The following is a 21,035-nucleotide window of genomic DNA, read 5'->3' as shown; positions in this document are numbered from 1 at the left end:
TGTTGGTTGCTGAGTTACAGGCTGTTTGGGTTTCACCCTGCGTTGCTTTATTACACGACCTTTCTGATGGCAGCAATGACATTCTGCCTCCTTAAATCTACAGGCGTCCGGTCCGTGGTCACCCCCACATCTATTAGAGATTAACCTCGGAGTCGCTGCTGGAGTGTTTCTACTCGGGCCTTTCCCTGTTTCTAACAGTGGACGTTGCCTCTCGCTGCGATGCTGTGTCTCTGGGTTTTTGAGCCACACCCGGTGGTAGGTTCCTGCCCCACATGAAGACCAGCTCCATGTTGTATGTGTTACAAAGTCTGCGAGTCCCTCGCAGCACGTTCCATGGCGAGGGAGATTTCCAGGGGGCGCTTCAAATCGATGTCGACTCCTGCGAGTAAACGGTGCTGAATGGTCTCATCGCAAACTCCACAAACGAATCGGTCCCTCAGCATCTCACTGAGCATGTCCCCGAAGTCACTGTGTCCTGTCAACTGCTTCAGTTTCACTATATAGGTTGCGATGGACTCTCCTGGGGTCCTAACTCCGGAACTCAACTTAAACCACTACATTATTATTCATGGCTTCGGCTGGGAATGTGTTTTCATGAGGTCCACTAATTCATTAAAGGACTTAGGATTGGGAGCATTTGGGGCCATCAGACTGTGGATGAGATTGTGTGTCTTGCTACCACATACACTCGAAAAGTTTACTTTCTGCTTTTCCTTTACAGTAATTTAGGTGGTTATAAAATAAAAGCCAAGACACTCAACACACTGGCATAAGGATCGATCCTGTTGAGGAGCGGCATGACTGGTAAGTCATCTTTTCTCTTTTCTTAAAATTTGATGTACTCACGGTAACAAGGTGAGATGCATCGAGGGAGCTGTTTTACCCTCATCACCAAATGTACTGGACAGGTTTCAACAAGAAACAGATAAATTTTATTACAGAGGGCTTTTCAGATGCTACCTGTTCGATCAGGGCTCTCATGAGGAAGCCCCACCCCCCAGGATTACCCACACTTAGGGCTAATTGGTTGAAGCCTCCATGAACATCACATGACCTCTAGTTAGACACCAGGAGAAACTATATCCTTGGTTACTACAATGTACAACTCACCACTTTGCATATTAACTTGAGTTGGCTACTTCTGGTGAGGGGAGAAGTGAGGTTAATTGGATCTGTCAATCATCAGTAACTTGAGCTTGCATCAGGAAGTGAGAATGGTTCTCTATTTCAAATCAGACAGCCCATGGTTCAGTTGGCAATGCTCGTCTTCAAGTCAGAATGTTGTGGGTTTGGACCCGCACTCCAGACATCTGGACTCCATAATCCAGATTGGATGAAGCATTAAACCGAGGCACTGTCTGCCCGCTCAAAGTGGATGTAAAAGATCCCATGGCTTTAGTTCAAAGAAGAGCAGGAGAATACTCCTGGTACCCTGGACAATTTATCCTTCAACCAACATCACTAAAAACAGATTTTCTGCTCATTACTTGATGGGAGCTTGCTGTGTACAATTTGGCTGCTGCATTACATTATCTACATTACAACTGTGACTATGGTTCATTGGTTAAAAAGCACCATGGGACATCATCAAGTCATACTCCCAAAGAAAAATCCCAGGTAGCTAATTAAAATTCTGCCTGGCTGCTTTTTAAAATTGTTTTTATATGTGCAACTGAGTTATTGACCTCATGCAATTTGAGCCTATCACCTTACAGTGACTAATATCAGGAAGAAACAAAGCCCTTGGTTACTGTCTGCAAGCATCACATGGATCATACACTCTAATTTGTAAATAAATTAAACCCAATCAGCCAGACAGAACAGCTCCAACATTACTTTAATTAACAGCACAGGGAAAGCAAGGTTACAACTATTGTTAATACACAGAAAGCTATCGGAATAATTAGATACAAAATGTATGAACAAGTGTTGCAGTTAAAGGTTTATGAGGCAGTCTCACTGTCCTTGTGCCTAAATTAGTTAACTCACAAAATGCTGTTACCCTCATGGTGTGATGTATAGATGTTGGTCTTCAATTAGTAAAGCATTATATTCAGGGCCTTGAATCAAACACAGCTTGGATGGACATGGGCGAGATAAGGATGTATTGAAGCTTCATTCACACCGCAGGCCAAAGGTCATGTGTGGTTTTCGCCTGGTTAAGCAATGCCTCCATTTTAAAAGACTCATCCCTGATTTCATATCCATCTGTGGGCTCACCTCTCCTCACCTCTGTAACCTCCACCAGCTCTGCCAACCCTCATCGATCTCTGCGTTCCTCCAATTCCAGCCTCTCCCGCATCCCCACTATTTGATCGGCCCACTATTGGTGGCTGTGTCTCCAGCTGCCTGGGGCCTAAGCTCTGTCACGCCCTCCCTAAACCATTCTGCCTCCTAACCTCTCTCCCCTCCTTTAAGGCATTCCTTAAAATCTCTCTCGTTGACCAAGACTGGGGCTGTCAGCTCTCATATCCCCATGGTGTCCCACAAAGTGCCTGGGAGGTTCTCCTATATTAAAGGCGATATAGAAATGCAAGTTATTGTCTTTTTTTGTTGCGTTGTGGAGTTGATGGCCACAGCCTTTGTCACTTCCAACACAGTGCATCTGTGCCTAGAGGGTGGCCTGGATTTACCAGGAGCTGATGGTGTGTCGCTGATTGTAGTGGGGACTAGGTGGATGGTTTCACCTCTGATGTGTTTGTGAAACATCACTCATAAAGGAGTTCACAATCCTCATGGACTTGCAGCTGATACCAGATGTGCACTTGGATAGATTCAGACATTAGTGAGCCCACATTCAGGTCCTATCAATCTGGACTTTAAATTTTGAGAGCTGTCCTTCTCAGTCCATGTAGGTCAGGGTCTCAGTCTCACAAAATATAAATAGTAACTTGGAGTGGGGCAGAGTGATGGGGAAAGGGGTTCAACTTGCTGATCAATGGTGATGCTGACGCACAAGGGAAATACACACATCCTGGAAACGGTACAGGGAAGGGCTACAAGTAGAGTTGCCAACTCTGATTGGGTGTATTCCTGGAGTTGACATGAGATGACCTTCGACCTCCATCTGTCCTGCCCACACCCTCCCGCTATTGGTCACCCAACCTGCCCATCCTTGCGGTTCCCCATCTTCTTACAGCCAATTGGAAAGTGAGTAGATTATTCATTATCTGATTGGATGGTTCCTGATTGTCAGTCAATCTGTCGTGTGTTTCCCGTTTTTAACATTTTTCCAACTAGCAAACAAAATTGATCAAAGAAAGTTTTTAAAAACCCTTTAAAAAATAATTTTAATGCCTCTTTGAGTTTTCTCCTGGGTTATTAGCAGCAGCAATGTCCAGGAGGTTAATCTTCGAGTCCTGGAGACTCCAGGGCATCCTTGGAGGGTCGGCAACCTGAGAGATGGGGGTCATGATAGATGGAAAAGTTCTTAGTCTGCTGCACAAGCATCTTAATTTGAGGATTTATGCCCATAAAATGACCTGCAGAGAGTCAGAGCAGAGATGGCTAATGAATTCCCGGGGCTATTAGTATATAAGTTTGTAAAAAGGCTGCACAAATTGTGGCACCGTATGTGCAAGTTTAATTCTTAACCTTTGGTCCACCATGAGCAATGTAGCTGCCATTTCACCTAGCGGAAGATGATGGGCCATAACTTCTGAGCTCCGGGGCGGTGTACTTTGGGGGGTGTCTCAAAGATGCGTTGGGGGAATTACCACCGGTGGTTCACAGGTGGTTCACGGTGGTTCAATCGCCTGGGGAGGGCAAACATCCCCTGGGCAATTGTCCTGAACTAGGAACCATCCGATTTAAGCCTCAAACGCTGGATGGTTCCGACTGTCTTACTGCAATACTTACCAAGGAAAAGTTAGAAGAGTTAAAACCACTTCTAGCCTCTGGGTAACTGTCCTCCCCTCACTGCCCCCTTGGGACACTCCACCCTTCCCACCCCATCATTACATCCCCCTGACCCACCATGGGGACCCCCGACTATTCCCCCAGCTGCACCCCCAGACTGCACACTCATGACTGCGCTAGCCCCTCCCCACCGACTGCACTACACCTCCACCAACTGCACTACCCCCCCATGACTGCACTATCCACCCCCCCCACCGACTGCACTACACCCCCACTGACTGCACTACCCCCCCATGACTGCACTACCCCCCCCAACCGACTGCACTACACCCCCAGTGACTGCACTACCCCCCCACTGACTGCACTACCCGCCCCCACCGACTGCACTACACCCCCACTGACTGCACTACCCCCCCATGACTGCACTACCCCCCCACCGACAGCATACACAGCCCCGACTGCATGCCCCTGACTGCACTCCCCCTGACTGCCACACCCCCAAAACTGCACCCCCGCCCCCCCCTCTGACTCCACCACCTCCGACTGCAACACCAGATTGCACCCTCCAGACTGCATTCACCCTGGACTGCACCCCTCACAACTGCACTCACCCTCCATCCCCATTGACTACAACCCCCCTGACTGCATCCCCACTGACAGCAACCCCCCCTCCCCCCAAAGCACCCCTCTCGATGGCTTCCCCACCGACTACAGCTCAACTCCGACTGCACCCCTCTCACTGCACCCCAACCCACTGCACACACCGGACTGCACCACCCCCCCAACCCCCGCAACAGCACCCATCTCTTCGACTACACTCCCCCTGACTGAACCCCTGATCGACGCTCCCCCACCCACGGAGTTCCCGACCCCCACACCACCCTTCCACTCCCCCAATGACAGCCTGAGCTCCCGCCCAAACCACCGAGCCCTGACCCACAACCCCAACTGCCCGACACACCCCCCCCGACCACCTGACCCCCCCCAAGCACCCTCCCCTGACCCTCCCCCTGATCACCTGATCCCACCCCACTGACCACCTGACCCCCCCCCAAGCACCCTCCCCCGATCCTTCCCCTAAATACCCGATCCCACCCCACTGACCACCTGACGCCCCCCCCCCCAAGCACCCTCCCCCGATCCTTCCCCTAATCACCCGATCCCACCCCACTGACCACCTGACCACCCCCCCCAAGCACCCTCCCCCGATCCTTCCCCTAATCACCCGATCCCACCCCCCGACCACCTGACTACTCCCCAACCACCCCCCGCCCCCACCAAGCAACCTCCCCTGACCCTCCCCCTGATCAGCCGATCCTACCACCCTGACCATCTGACCCCTCCTCCTGCCCCAATCGTCCCCACTTTCCTTTCAAACCTACTTTCTCCCTGGCTTGAAAGCGGCTGGACCTTTAAACTTACCTAATTTACGACAGCTAGTGCCATAAGAGAGGGGCAGAATCACAGAATCACACAGTGCAGAAGAGGCCCTTCGGCCCATTGAGTCTGCACCGACACGTGGGAAACACCTGACCTACCTACCTAATCCTATTTACCAGCACTTGGCCCGTAGCCTTGAATGTTATGATGTGCCAAGTGCTCATCCAGGTACTTTTTAAAGGATGTGAGACAACCCACCTCCACCACCCTCCCAGGCAGCGCATTCCAGACCCTCACCACCCTCTGGGTAAAAAAGTTTTTCCTCACATCCCCCTAAACCTCCTGCCCCTCATCTTGAACTTATGTCCCCTCATGACTGACCCTTCAACTAAGGGGAACAGCTGCTCCCTAGTAGTGACCTACTTGCATCCGACTTTCCAGCCCTCGACTGTAGGCCTCAGGACCAAGCTGTACTATACACTTCACACCCAACCTGCAGCCAACACTCTGAGAAAGGATAGCTTGGATTTCGAGGTTGGGAAGTAGGAGTGGAGTGGCAATCTGAACCTGCCATTTACCGATCTCCAAGCCCAATATTCGGAAAGTTTCGGAAGGGTTAGTGTGACATTGCAGGTAACTCAGGAAATGTTTGAATAAAGACGAATCAGTAGGAGAAGGATTAATCTGAGAATTGTGTTTGTTAACTGTGGCTTCAGGGGTACATAAAAACATACGAGTTAGGAGTAGTAGGCCATTCAGCTCCTCGATCCAGCTCCAGCATTTGATATTATCATGGCTGATCTGATGGTGGTTTGACTCCACTTTCCTGCCTACTTCCCTTAACCCTTGACTCCTTTACCTATCAAAAATCTGTCCAACTCTGCCTTGAATAAACTCAACAATCTTGCCTCCAATTGCTCTCTGGGTGATCCTCGTTTCTCCCACAAGAGGAAACATCCTCTCAGCATACGCCCTGTCAAGTCCCCTCCGGATCTTATACGTTTCAATAAGATCACCCCTCATTCATCTAAACTCCAATGGATACAGGCCCAACCTGTCCAACCTTTGTTCCATAAGGTAACACATGCCCCCACCATCCCAGGAAGCAGCCGAGTGAACCTTCTCTGAACTGCTTCTAATGCATTTATATCTTTTCTCAAGTAAGGAAACCAAAACTGTACACAGTACTCTGGATGTATCTCACCAATGCCCTATAAAATTGTAGCACAACTTCCCTAGTTTTATATTCCATTCCCCTTGCAGTGAGCTGCACTCTAACCTCAGAATCACTAGGTCAGGTCTTCAAGTACCAGTCCAGAACCTTATGCACAAAATCCCTAAGCTGACACTCAAGTTCAGTACTGAGGGAGTGCTGCACAGTTGGAGGTGTCATCTTTAGGATGAGACATGAAACTGAGGTTCCATCTGCCCTCTCAAGTGGATGCAAAAAATCCTATGATACTATACGCTATTTTGGAGGAGAAACAGGGGAATTCTCCCTAGTGTCCTGGCCAAATATTTATCCCTCAACCAACATCACTAAAACAGATTATCTGGTCATTATCATGTTGCTGTTTTTGGGGGATTTCTGTGTGTAGATTGGGTCCCTCAGTTGCAATGGTGATGTAACCTTCAGAAGGATTTCATTGTCTGTAAAGAGAGTTAGGTCACCCTGAGGTTGAGAACAGTGCTATATAAATGCAATCTTTCTTTTTCAGTAAACAAGGATGGTTGCTCAACATCTCATATTGCCCAAACCATGATAATACATTTTATTTACAAAGGCCTGTTCCAACCTCAGATAAACTAAACAGCGGAGACTGACCTATAATGGTAGAATGAATCTGAACTCTGAGAGCAAAGATCAATTTGTAGGAAAATCATTTCACCTTCAGCTGCAGCAGAATTAAGTTGCCCAGGTTTCTGAGCGGGTTAAAGTGCAATAGTACATTAGTTCCTTGTCATTTTTCATCACATCACTGCCTGCACTTCCCAGGCCAGGCTTATCATCAACCCACTACACTGGAAACCATAACCTGATTGTGTGACATGTTTACAACGAGAACATCTGCACAGTGCTCTTCATCGAAAGAAGAGGACACCCAGAACCAGGGGATGATTTGAGAGGAGGACATCATTAAAGGGGAAGCACTTGCCTTTCACAATCTCAGGACACCCAAAAGTGCACCTCAGCCAACAAAGCAATGAAGTTGTAGCCAACTTGTGCACAGCAAGCTCCCACAAAGGGCAGTGGGATAATGATCAGATAACCCTGTGCTTTTAGTCATGTTGATTGAGAGGTAAACTTTGTCCCCAGGCAGCACTCCCAATGCTCTTCTTTGAAATAGCAGCTGTGGGACCTTTACCGCCACCCAAGAGGTCAAATCGTGCTTTGGTTTAGCATCGTGTCCAACAGACAGTATCTCCAACAATGCAGCACTCCCTCACTGGGAGCCTACGTTTTGTGCTCAAGCTTCTTAAGTAGGACTTGAACCCACAACCTCCCGACTCCAGCTGCATGAAACTTCCCAACTGAGGCAAGGGCTGACAGACACAATCCTCGTTCTGCAATGGATTGGTCTGGCCTGGCCTTTGTTCAAACCCTGCCTGGTTTGCACAGAAATAAGTAAAGAAAATCCTGGAACCTTTCCAGCGTACACAAATTGAAAAATGATTTCAAATGAGATAGAAGCCCAATTTGTGTGGAGTGAGCTGTAATTATAATTACCATGTATGAAACAATGCTTCATTTTTTCCTATTGAAAGTTTGCCTTTGCTGATTCCACTGCTGAACCAATAAAGCTCAAACTGCTTAGAACCTTCATAGAAAATACCTAATTTGTAATATTTCTGCCATTGAGAACAATGACTCTTGGAAGAGAGATATTAATTGAGTGTCACGCCAGCTCTTCCTCGTGCTCAAATTTACTGCATACCACACATTGTAGTGGTTATATTACTGGACTGATAATCCAGAAACCAGGAGCATGAAGCCAGTTAATCCTCCCCAGGGCGGGTTTGAGTATTTGATTTTTTTTTTTAAAAATCTGCAAACGAAAAGCTGGGATCAGCAGAAGTGACCCACGTTGTTGTCAAAACCCAAAAGGGTCACTAATGTTGAATTAAAACAGAAAATGCTTGGAAAGCTGAGCAGGGACTGACAGCACCTGAGGAGAGAGAAGCAGACAGCGGCATTTTCTACACCCGCCCGCTGCTGAAATCTTCTGGCTGGGGCGCTGCCTCGCCCCGCGACAGGTCCCACCCGCAACAGGGCTGGAAAATCCCAGCCAGAGTTAACGTCTTGAGCCCGGAAGACTCTCCACAGAGGCTGTCAGGCCTGCTGAGTTTTTCCCAGCATTTCCGGTTATTTATTTCAGAGTTCCAGCCTCTGCAGTATTTTGCTTTCATCTTGTTTCACTAAAATGTCCTTGAGGGAAAAATTTCATTGCCCAATCTGGGCCTGTATGTCGCTCCAGTCCCACACCAATGGTGGTCAAGTCTTCGCTGCCCTCTAAAGTAGCCTGGGGGGTGGAGGGGGTGGGGGGGGGTCGCTCTAGTGCAGTAATGCAGCCATGAACACTTCTTGTGCGAAGCAACAGCAATGTGGATAAAGGGGAACCTGTGGATGTGGTGTACTTAGATTTCCAGAAGGCATTTGACAAGGTGCCACATCAAACGGTATTACACAAATTAAGAGCTCACGTTGCAGGGGTAGCATATTAACTTGGATGGAGGATTGGTTAGCCCCAAGGGAAACAGAGAGTAGGTATAAATGGGTCATTTTCAAGTTGGCAAGATGTAACGAGTGGAGTTACACAAGGATCAGTGCTGCGGCCCCAATTATTTACGAACTATATCAATGACGAATGTATGTTTACTAAATTTGCTGATGACACAAAGATAGGTAGGGGAGTAAGGTTGTGAAGATGACATAAGGGCTGGGATTTTCTGGCCTTGTTGGCGTTGGCATCATGGTGGACAGGGTGGGTGGGGGGGGGGGGGCGGTGGGGGGGTGGGGTTGCAGGTAGCGAAGAATATGGTGAGAAGACCAAAAATCCGTTTTACGACATCACAAAACCAGTTTGCAATCGTCCGCTCCACCTGCCAATCAGGGGCCACATTTCCTGCCACAAAATATCGGGAATGTCGTTTTAATAATTTGCATCTAATTATAAACCCTGGTCACCGGAATCATCTCCCTACATCGAATTTACTGCACATGTTGATGTGACTTCAGAACAGTGCTTAACACCAGTGCCCAGGCTGTGCAACCACATTTTCTTACCTCCCCAACATTGCCGTTATGTCTTGGTGCTCCCCAGACATCTACAGCGGGGGTGGGGGCAGCCTGCTGACTGCGACGCCCTGTCTGTGATGACCTTGACGGGCGTCCTCTGGAGGGCCGAGACCTAGAGGACCCCGGCCTGCTTTCAGGCTCCTGCTGTGTGGCTGTGACACCCTCCTTGGTCTGTGGAGATGGAGATGCGGAGGTCACAGGAAGAGGGGATTCGGATGGGCCGGACACTCTTGGAGTCACCTGGGTGGAAGGCCCCGGGATGTGCACCTCCTCCCTTTGGGTCCCAAAGGGCCCCTAACTCCTTGAGGAGAAGGGGAAGCTGGAGTGAGATCGAGCTGCCCCACAACCCTTTCACATTGACACTGTTGGAGGCCAACTATGGCATCAGCGATAGAGCTGAGTTCGTGCAGCAGTGCAGGGCCAATGGCCAATGTCCTGGAGCAAGGTCTCCATGGTGGCCGCCATCCTACCAGTGTTGACCTCAGAGAGTTGGCACGCCGGTGTGGTGGGTCTTCAATGAGGGTGTCATCAGATTCTTCTTCCGATGTGTCTCTGGGGCTTGAGTCAAGGACCTGGCCTGTGGACCCCCTTGGCTGCTTCCCAGATGTGTCTGCGGAAGTAAGGAGAGATAATCAGTGCATGGCCAGGGACTGTGGGGCTGGGGAACTCACTCACAGCGTGGCTGCTGGTGGATGTTGCATTGCTGGATCCTCACTTGTTTGAACACCGCCGGCCTCACTGTCAGCTCAGGAATGGTTCAGATCCTCGCTGGAATCTGGGTGACTCTATTTTGAAAGTCTGTGAGGACCTTGATATTGGGCACCAGTCTATGACCTCTCCATTTTGTTGTGTGCCAGCTTGTCCTGCACGAAGACAGATGGAGAGACGCCTGCCAGGTCAGATGAGAAAGAAGCCCGGCAGATGTGGGTGGTGCGTTGGACAGGATGAGGACACGATCCACGGGGCAGATGACAGTGAGTGTGAGAGAGTGAATGGTGATGTCCCTCGAACTGGCAGTGAGTGAGATCCCTGTGGACGTGCGATGGGTTTGTGAGTGTGTGAGTTGAGAGCGATGAGATGAGTGACTTACCCTCGCGGAATGAAAGGGATTATTCATCCTCCTGTGGCACTGGGTGGCTGTCCTCTTTTGCAGGGTGTTGACGCTGACCACCGCCTCCCAAGCTGGATTGGTGACCTTGCTTGTTGGTCTTGTGGGGGTGAAGGGCTTCACGGCATGTCCCCGCTGTGTCCGGCAGGCGCCCAAGGGAGGTATCGCTAAATTTGGGGGCAGCATGTTTCTTCCCTTTGGCAGCCATGACTTTGCAGCAGCTTCTGATGCCTCAGAGAGTGCGAGCTCTGTGCAGGGACGCCCTTTAAATACGGCACCCAGATTACTGATGGGCTGAGGTGATGGTGGGGTGGGTGAATCAAAGGCCGCCCTGCCAGCGATGCATTATTAATGAGGCGGGATGCGTCGGTAATGGAATGACACAGTGTGGAAACCCGCCACTGCGGCCAGCAGATAAAACGTCCTTTTTCCTGTTCTCTACCACACTTCGTGTAAATATGGGACGATTCCACCCAAGAAGCCTGGAAAAGAATAAAGATGGACTAAGTGAGCGGGCAAAAAAGTTTGGCCGATGGGGTATAATGTGGGAAAACGCGAGCTTGTCCACTTTGGCAGGAAGAATAGAAAAGCAGTGCACTACTTACACGGAGAGAGATTGCAGAAGTCGATGGTGCAGAGGGATCTGGGTGTCCTGGTATATGAATCACAAAAAGTTAGTATGCAGGTACAGCAAGTGATTTGGGAGGCAAATGGAATGTTGTTGTTTATTGCAAGGGGAATGAAATATAAAAGTGGGGGAATTTTGTTACGTTGTGTAGTTCCACATTGATGTGGTATAGTTTCACATTCTCACACCTCTCTGGGTAAAGAAGTTTATCCTGAATTCCTGATTGGATTTATTGGTGACTATTTTATATTTACGCAATCTAGGAAACAGTGAAGTCCCGCAAACCACACTGGAATATTGGCCACGTAAGCTACTTTTAGTGATGTTGGTTTAGGGATAAATATTGTCCCCACAGGACACCAGGGAGAACTCAAAACAGTGGCAGAGGATCCACCTGAGAGGGCAGATGGGACCTTATTTGAACGTCTCATTTGAAAGACGGCACCTCTGACAGTGCAGCCCTCTCTCAGTGCTGCACTTGGCAGTGTTAGCTGAGGTTATGTGCTCAAGTCTCAGAAGTGCGGCTTGAGCTGCTAGCAGCGAGCTATCTACACATTGAGTCAGCCGGCACCGAAATGAAGCAGAGGGAGTTTTAACTCACCTGGGCCTTGGTTTTAATGTTTCATCAGGAACAGAATTCCTGAGGCTCACAGCCTGGGTCCCTGAGGAATGGCCTTTTGAGTTTGTCTTTGTGACAACAGCCCTCTATCACCAACTTTAACACCTATGTGTTCTTTTGTTCTATTGTTGTTGACATCTTTTGATGATCTGCTTCTATCACTGCTTGTTTATCCCTACAACCACACCCCCCCCTCCACTTCTCTCTCTCTCTCTCTCTCCACCCCCCACACACACACCTTAAACCAGCTTATATTTCAACTCTTTCTTGGACTCGAACTCAAGTTCTGTCGAAGGGTCATGAGGACTCAAAACGTCAACTCTTTTCTTCTCCGCCGATGCTGCCAGACCTGCTGAGTTTTTCCAGGTAATTCTGTTTTTGTTTTGGATTTCCAGCATCTGCAGTTTTTTTGTTTTTAACCCTCTTAATGAGGTGGCTCCTCATTGGAGTCCAGTCTGTTTTAATGGAGTTTGCTTTTTAATGGGGCTCGCTGCTTCTTACATCACATGAACATAAAATAGTCACCAATAAATCCAGTTGGGAATTCAGGAGAAACCTCTTCACCCAGAGAGGGGTGAGAATGTGGAACTTGCTACCACAGGGAGTGGTTGAGGTGAATAGTGTAGGTACATTTAAGGGGAAGCTGGATAAACACGAGGGAGAAAGGGATAGAAGGATATGCTGATAAGTTGAGATGGAAAGGGGTGGGAGGAGGCTTGTGTGAAGCATAAACACCAACACGGTCTAGTTGGGCCAAATGGCCTGTTTCTGTTGGTCAGTTCTGTCGAAGGGTCATGAGGACTCGAAACGTCAACTCTTTTCTTCTCCGCCGATGCTGCCAGACCTGCTGAGTTTCTCCAGGTAATTCTGTTTTGGCCTGTTTCTGTGCTGTAAACTCTATTTTAAGATTAGCCCAGACAGTGATTATTGCATTCCAGTCTCACCAGTTTTAAAATGTCTGTCACCATTGCTGCAGGTACTTCATCTTTTAATAGCCTATTAAGTTACTGGGAAATGGTGTCCAGACAGTGAAATATTATGGCTGTTAACAGGCTCCAGTTCAGACAAATGTTAACACAATCACAACAGACTTACATTCGATCTTGACTTGGATACTATAAATAAATCTCCTAAACAAGCGACTGCTACCATCTAGAAAGACAAGGACAGCAGACACATGGGAACACCACCACCTGGAAGTTCCCCTCCAAGTCACTCACCATCCTGACTTGGATATATATCACCGTTCCTTCATTGTCACTGGGTCAAAATCCTGGAACTCCCTTCCTAACAGCACTGTGAGTGTGTCTACACTACATGGACTGTAGCGGTTCAAGAAGGCAGCTCACCACCACCTTCTCAAGGGCAACTAGGGATGTGCAATCATTTTTTTTATTCATTCATGGGATGTGGGCTTCGCTGGCTGGGCCAGCATTTATTGCCCATTCCTAGTTGCCCTTGAGAAGGTGGTGGTGAGCTACCTTCTTGAACTACTGCAGTCCATGTGGTGTAGGTATATCCATAGTGCTGTTAGGCAAGGAATTCCAGGATTTTGACTCAGCAACAGTGAAAGAACGGCGATATATTTGCAAGTCAGAATGGTGAATGACCTGGAGGGGATCTTCCAGGTGGTGGTGTTCCCATGTGCCTGCTGCCCTTATCCTTCTAGTTGGGAGTGGTCATGGGTTTGGAAGGGGTTGTCTAAGGAGCCTTGGTGTGTTCCTGCAGTGCATCTTGTAGATGGTACATACTGCTGCTACTGTGCATCAGTGGTGGAGAGAGTGAATGTTTGTGGATGAGGTGCCAATAAAGTGGGATGCTTTGTCCTGGATGGTGTCAAGCTTCTTGAGCTGTTGTTGGAGCTGCACTCATTCAGGCAAGTGGAGAGTATTCCATCACACTCCTGACTTGTGCCTTGTAGATGGTGGACAGGCTTTGGGGAGTCAGGAGGTGAGTTACTCGCTGCAGGATTCCTAGCCTCTGACTTGCTCTTATAGCCACAGTATTTATTTGGCTAGTCCAGTTCAGTTTCTTGTCAATGGTAACCCCCAGGAAGTTGATAGTGTGGGATTCAGTGATGGTAATGCCATTGAATGTCAAGGGTCAATGATTAGATTCTCTCTTGTTGGAGATGGTCATTGCCTGGCACTTGTGTGGTGTGAATGTTACTTGCCACTTGTCAGTCCAAGCCTGGATATAGTCCAGGTCTTGCTGCATTTGGACATAGACTGCTTCAGTATCTGAGGAGTCGTGAATGGTGCTGAACATTGTGCAATCATCAATGAACATCCCCACTTCTGACCTTATGATGAAAGGAATGTCATTGATAAAACAGCTGAAGATGTTTGGGCCTAGGACACTACCCTGAGGAACTCCTGCAGTGATGTCCTGGAACTGAGATAATTGACCTCCAACAATCACAGCCATCTTCTTTTGTGCTAGGTATAACTAACCAGTCGACTGTTGTCCCCCTAATTCCCAATGACTCCAGTTTTGCTAGGGTTCCTTGATGCCACATTTGGTTAATGTTGCGTTGATATCAAATGCAAACACTCTCACCTCACCTCTGGAGTTCAGCTCTTTTGGTCCATGTTAAAACCCAGGCTGTAATGAGGTCAGGAGCTGAGTGGCCCTGATGGAATCCAAACTGGGCGTCAATGAGCAGGTTATTGCTAAGCAAGTGCCGCTTGATAGCACTGTTGATGACCCCTTCCATTACTTTACTGATGATGGAGAGTAATTGGCCGGGTTGGGTGTGTCCTGCTTTTTGTGTACGGGACATACCTGGGCAATTTTCCACACAGCCAGGAAGGTGCCAGTGTTGTAGCTGTACTGGAACAGCTTGGCTAGGGGTACAGCAAGTTCTGGAGCACAGGACTTCAGTGCTTTTGCCGGAATATTGTCAGGGCCCATAGCCTTTGCAGTATCTAGTGCCTTCAGCCGTTTCTTGATATCATGTGAGTGAATCGAATTGGCTGAAAACTGGCACCTGTGATGTTGGGGACCTCTGGAGGAGGCTGAGATGAATCATCCACTTGGCACTTTTGGCTGAAGATTATTGCAAATGCTTCAGCCTTATCTTTTGCACTGATGTGCTGGACTCCTCCATGATTAAGGATAGTGATATTTATGGAGCCTCCTCCTCCAGTGAGTTGCTTAATTGTCCACCACCATTCACGACTGGATGTGGCAGGACAGCAGATCTCAGATCTGTTCCGTTGGTTGTGGGATCGTTTAGCTCTGTCTATCACTTGCTGCTTATGCTGTTTGGCATGCAAGTAGTCCTGTGTTATAGCTTCACCAGGTTGACATCTCATTTTTAGGTATGCCTGGTGCTGCTCCTGGAATGCTCTCCTGCACTCTTCATTGAACCAGGGTTGATCCCCTGGCTTGATGGTAATGGTAGAGTGGGGGATATGCTGGGTCATGAGGTTACAGATTGTGCTGCGAGTACAATTCTGCTGCTGCTGATGGCCCACAGCACCTCATGGATGCCCAGACTTGAGTTGATAATGTCTTCAAAATCTATCCATTGAGCATGGCGGTAGTGCCACACAACACAATGGAGGGTATCCTCAATGTGAAGATGGGACTTTGTCTCCGCAAGTACTCCGCAAGTGCAATTGTCACTCCTACTGACACTGTCATGGGCAGATGTATCTGCAGCAGGCAGGTTGGTGAGGATGAGGTCAAGTATGTTTTTCCTTCTTGTTGGTTCCCTCACCACCTGCCAAAGACCCAGTCTAGCAGCTATGTCCTTTAGGGCTCTGCCCGTTTGGTCAGTAATGGTGCTACTGTTATGACACAGCAGTTGGTAAAGGCTGTTATTTAAAATCCCAGAGGGAAACCTTAAACAACTGCATTAACCTACTTTCCAATTGGTATGTTTGAGTTGTAGCTCTAAATTCAGGAATAAGGCTGCCAGTTCTCGAGAGGCTTTTATATCAAACTAAATGAGACATTTATTAATTTACAATAAGGTATTAAACATACACGCATGGCTACAAATTACTACTTTCATAGCTTTATAACAAATTCCCAAACTAATCTCCACTAAGACAGCAACCAATAGACTTTAAAGAGACGTCAGGCAAAACATTCTCACCGTACAAATTCAAAATGAGGTTTCTTTGCAGACAGTTTTTGTCGGCTTACAGCAGCTTTGCTGGTACATGCCTCTGCCCTGCTTTCTGTGATACCCAGCACTTCTCTTTGAATGTAAATTTTGAATTCCACCTCTTCTAACAATAAAACCCCTTTTATAGTACCAATTTTATTAGTAATATAAACATATTGTTTGGTATCTCCTAACTAGGTGCAAGATTTCAATCCCACTCTTGAATGGTCTATTCAACAAAATCTAAATGTCCTCAACCTTTGTGTTTACATCTCAAAACTACTATACAGCAAAGCACCCAAACTGGCTGGCTTCAATCCAATTAAAACACACACAGACACACCCACGGACTAAACCTCTATTTAAATTTTTTTTTCCCAATAACATTCGATACATTAACAGCTTCATGACACTACCGAGCCGCTCTTGGCGATGGACATTGAAGCCCCCACCCAGAGTGCATTCTGTGCCCTTGCCACCCTCAGTGTTTCCTCCAAGTGATGTTCAACACGGAGGAGCACTGATTCATCAGCTGAGGGGAAGTCAGTATGTGGTAATCAGCAGGAGGTTTCCTTGTCCATGTTTGACCTGATGCCATGAGACTTCGTGGGGTCTGGAGTCGATGTTGAGGACTCCCAGGGCAACTCCCTCCCGACTGTATCCCACTGTGCCCCCACCACTGCTGGGTCTGTCCAGGGATGGTGATGGTGGTGTCTGAGGACATTATCTGTAAGGTATGATTCTGTGAGGATGACTATGTCAGGCTGTTGCTTAACTAGTCAGTGAGACAGCTCTCCCAATTTTGGCACTAGCCCCCAGATGTTAGTAGGAGGGTTTTGCAGGGTTGACAGGGCTGAGATTGCTGTTGTCATTTCTGGTGCCTAGCTCGACGCCGGGTGGTCCATCCAGTTTCATTCCTTTTAGACTCTTTTTGCACACTGATACAACTGAGTGGCTGGCTCGACCATTTCAGAGGGCAGTTAAGAGTCAACCACGTTGCTGTGGGTCTGGAGTCACATGTAGGCCCAGACCAGGTAAGGATGGCAGATTTCCTTCCCTAAAGGACATCAGTGAACCAGATGGGTTTCTATGACAATTGACAATGGTTTCATGGTCATCATTAGACTTTTAATTCCACGTTTTTATTAAACTCAAATTCCACGATCTGCTGTGGTGGGATTTGAACTCAGGTTGCCAGAGCATTACCCTGGGTCTCTAGGTTGCTAGTCCAGCAACAATGGCATTATGCCATCACCTCCCCTGGCCTAGCCAGTGACATTCATATCCCATGGATGAATAAAATAACGTTTTTAAAATCAGAATGGGCATTTCTTACCAGCGCTATGTGGCCTCCTAAGTTCTCAAAATGGCAGGCAGGAAACATGAGTGCTACCCGCCATATTGGAGCAACAGGGGACTTCATTTATCCTCTCCCGAAGCAAGCATAGGCCCTTTCCATGTGTAAATAAGGAGCCTAAAAGCTGGCCGGAGTCCTCATCACAAAATTGGCTTGTCCCAAGGCAACCAAGGCCATTGTGGGTGACGCTAGGGGAAACCAGACCCTACACAATGCCTGTGGGATAGAAGGTAAGTTACTTATCACTGAATGTGGAACCGGTCTCCACCTCTCCCGTCTTGAAATAATGGCAATGGGATATTCTGCATAGGAATGTAGGAACATAGGAGCAGAAGTAGGCCATTCAGCCCATCGAGCCTGCTCTGCCATTCAATACGATCATGGCTGATCATCCACTTCAATTCCTTTTTCTCCACACTATCCCCATATCCCTTTATCTCATTGGTATTTAGAAACCTGTCAATCTCTGCTTTAAACATACTCAATGATTGAGCTTCCACACCCTCTGGGGTAAAGAATTTCAAAGATTCACAACCCTTTGAATAAAAAAATTTCTTCTCATCTCAGTCCTAAGTCCTTATTTTGAAATTGTGTCCCCTGGTTCTAGACACCCCAGCCAGGGGAAACATCTTACCTGCATCTACCCTGTCTATTCCTTTAAGTATTTTGTAGGTTTCAGTGAGATAACCTCTCATTCTTCAAAACTCTAGAGAATACAGGCCCAGTTTCCCCAATCTCTCTTCATAAGACAGTCCCGCCACCCCTGGAACAAGTCTGGTGAGACTTCGTTGCACTCCTTCTATGGCAATAATATCCTGTCTGAGGTAAGGGGACCAAAACTGCACACAGTCCAGGTGTGGTCTAACCAAGCTTCTATACAAATGAAACAAGACTTCACCACTCCTATACTCAAATCCTCTTGTGATAAAGGCTAACATTCCATTAGCTTCTTAATTACCTGCTGCACCCACATGTTAGCTTTCAGTGACTTATGGACAAGGACATCCAGGTCCCTTTGTACATCTACACTTTCTAATCTCTTACCATTTAGGAAATACTCTGCACATATGTTCCTCCTTCCAAATTGGATAACCTCACCTTTTGCCACATTATATTCCATCTGCCATGTTCTTGCCCACTCACTAAGTCTGTCCAAATCCCCTTGAAGCTGCTTTGCATCTTCCTCACAACACACATTCCCACCGGCTTTGTGTCATCCGCAAACTTGGAAATATTACATTTGGTCCCCACATCCAAATCATTGATATATATTGTGAACAGCTGGGGCCCAAGTACTGATCCTTGTGGTACCCCACAAGCTCATTCCCAGTGGCTCCCTACTGATTCACTAATGTCCTTCAGGGAAGCAAATCTGTCGCCCTTACCTGGTCTGGCCTACATGTGACTCCAGACCCACAGCAATGTGGTTGACTCTTAAATACCCTCTGAAATAGCCGAGCCAGCCACTCAGTTGTTACAAACCGCTACAAATTCACAAAAAAGGAATGAAACCGGACGGACCACCCGGCATCGACCGAGGCACCAGAAACGACAATGGCAAGCTCGGCCCTGGAGACCAGGCCTCTGCTGAGACTAAGTCCTCGTTCAGAGGGATTGGAGCAGGAGGTCCTGCCTAATGACTACGCTAGTTTGGGAGGCAGTTGCCAGGGAGGTCAGCACTTGTGGCCAACACAAAGGACCACCCTGCAGTGCAGGAAGTGAATGAATGATCTGATCCACTCTGCCAAGGTCAGTGAAACATCTCCGCACTCCGGACTCACACTCTCATAAGAGCATCAGGCAATCTAAGGGTTTAAGTCCACAGGGATGTTGCACAGTAGCAGATGGGACACCAGCACTGAATGTTTGCCAGCCACTTTAACCTCACCACCTCATGTAATTTCTCGCACAAATGGCATCTTAATCCCTTTCTGGGGAGGGTTCAGCAGATCCAGCAGACACAGCAGATCCAGCAGATCCAGCAGACACAGCAGATGCAGCAGACACAGCAGACACAGCAGACACAGCAGACACAGTAGACCCAGCAGACACAGCAGATCCAGCAGATCCAGCAGACCCAACAGACACAGCAGACACACCAGACACACCAGACCCAGCAGGCATTCATGCTTCTGAACTGTTCTTTCACCCATAGTGCTCACAATCAACCCTTTAGGTAGCACAAGCCCGCCCAGAACAGAAGGGAGAGAACTAAGACTGGAGTGGGAACACCAGAGTTGAAGACACTACACCAATGAGGAGCAGGCGGTGGAGCTCTCTGGAGAGGATAGAGATCGTTCCTGTATGGAAGGCGTGATTGGCCTCCCCCAACTAGCCCCTGAGTGTCCATCCTGTATACATTGGCCGCAAGCGGACAATGACTGTGAGCGATCTGTAATGCTGGAGCTTGCCTAGTCAATCGCTAATTATCTCTTCTCTCTATTCCAGCTACCAGCAAGAAAATGTCCTCAAGCTAGTGCCTCAGCCCCAACTCCCAGTGCACCTCTGAAGTGGATACCGAAAAACCTGCAGATGAAGACGCACCACTGTGTTCACCTACACCCTCCACCAGCGCAGAGACACACGCCTCGGTGGGACCTTGTTCTAGAGTAGGCTCATGTCCACAATCTGGTGAGCACAGGTCCACAGCAGTGACAGCCGAGGTCCCTGAACACTCGGGGGATTCCTGGAGACCAGGCCTCTGCTGAGACCAAGTCCGATGACGAGCCTCTGGAATTGGCCCTAAGACAAATGTTGGAGATGCAGAAGCAGGCAGGGGAAGATCAGGCAGAGTTGGCAGAGGCCGTGAGCAGATTGGACCAAAAGATGGAGGAGTCCACCCACATTCTGTCTGATGTCATGGCTCCAGCATGTGAGCACATCAGCGTCTCCATGGGCAGGGTGGGTCCTTCCTCAGAGACCCAGGTCCAGCCGTTTCTGCCGGGTTTGCGCTCGGACCTGCACACCAGCGCTCTAGCCATGGGCATGTTCCAGCAGTGGCTAGGCGAGAGGGGGATGGGGCATCTCAACCTCCCTCCAGGTGCCCCTTCTCCTCAAGGAGTCAGGGAGCACCCAAGGAGAGGAGGAGCGCCAGCCAGACACTTGGGGGCATCCGCCCGGGACACTCCAAGGGTGCCCTGCTACTCCAACTCCCCCTCTACCAGTGACCCCATCGACTCCAGCAAGTCAGGCCGATGAGGGTGCAGCTGCCCCCGAGCAGGAGACCCTTAGGCAGCTGGGGTCATCGAGGCCCCAGACCACCGGAGGCTGCCCACCAAAGTCATCCTGGACACAGGGCGTCGCAATCACCAGGCTTCACCCACCTCTGCTGCAGATGTCAGCGCTTCCCCCAGATGTAGCGGTAGGGTTAGAAAAATTAAGAAGCCTTGAAAGCACATTGGTGGCACAGGTTTCACTGTATATACTCTTCACTATTGTAAATATAGTTCACGTTTATCCCTCTCCAATTCTCGGCTAGTCAATGTGATGCAAGATCCCGTGTTCATTCAAAGGTCCAAAATGAACCCCGGCCCCACCCCGCCATACCCATTATCTCCCCCCTGACTCCTCAGTCCCTCTGCCCGAATTTTGTGTCTCCCGCGTGGGTGGTCTGCGCTCTGGACGGCCCGTGAAATAGATTGTGCCGGCGTCGGGAGGAGTTCCCAAAGTCG

This window comes from Carcharodon carcharias, chromosome 13, assembly GCF_017639515.1.
Source record: "Carcharodon carcharias isolate sCarCar2 chromosome 13, sCarCar2.pri, whole genome shotgun sequence".
In the NCBI taxonomy this organism is placed as follows: domain Eukaryota; kingdom Metazoa; phylum Chordata; class Chondrichthyes; order Lamniformes; family Lamnidae; genus Carcharodon; species Carcharodon carcharias.
The sequence above is the reverse complement of the archived record's forward strand: the minus strand, read 5'-3'. Positions refer to the sequence as shown.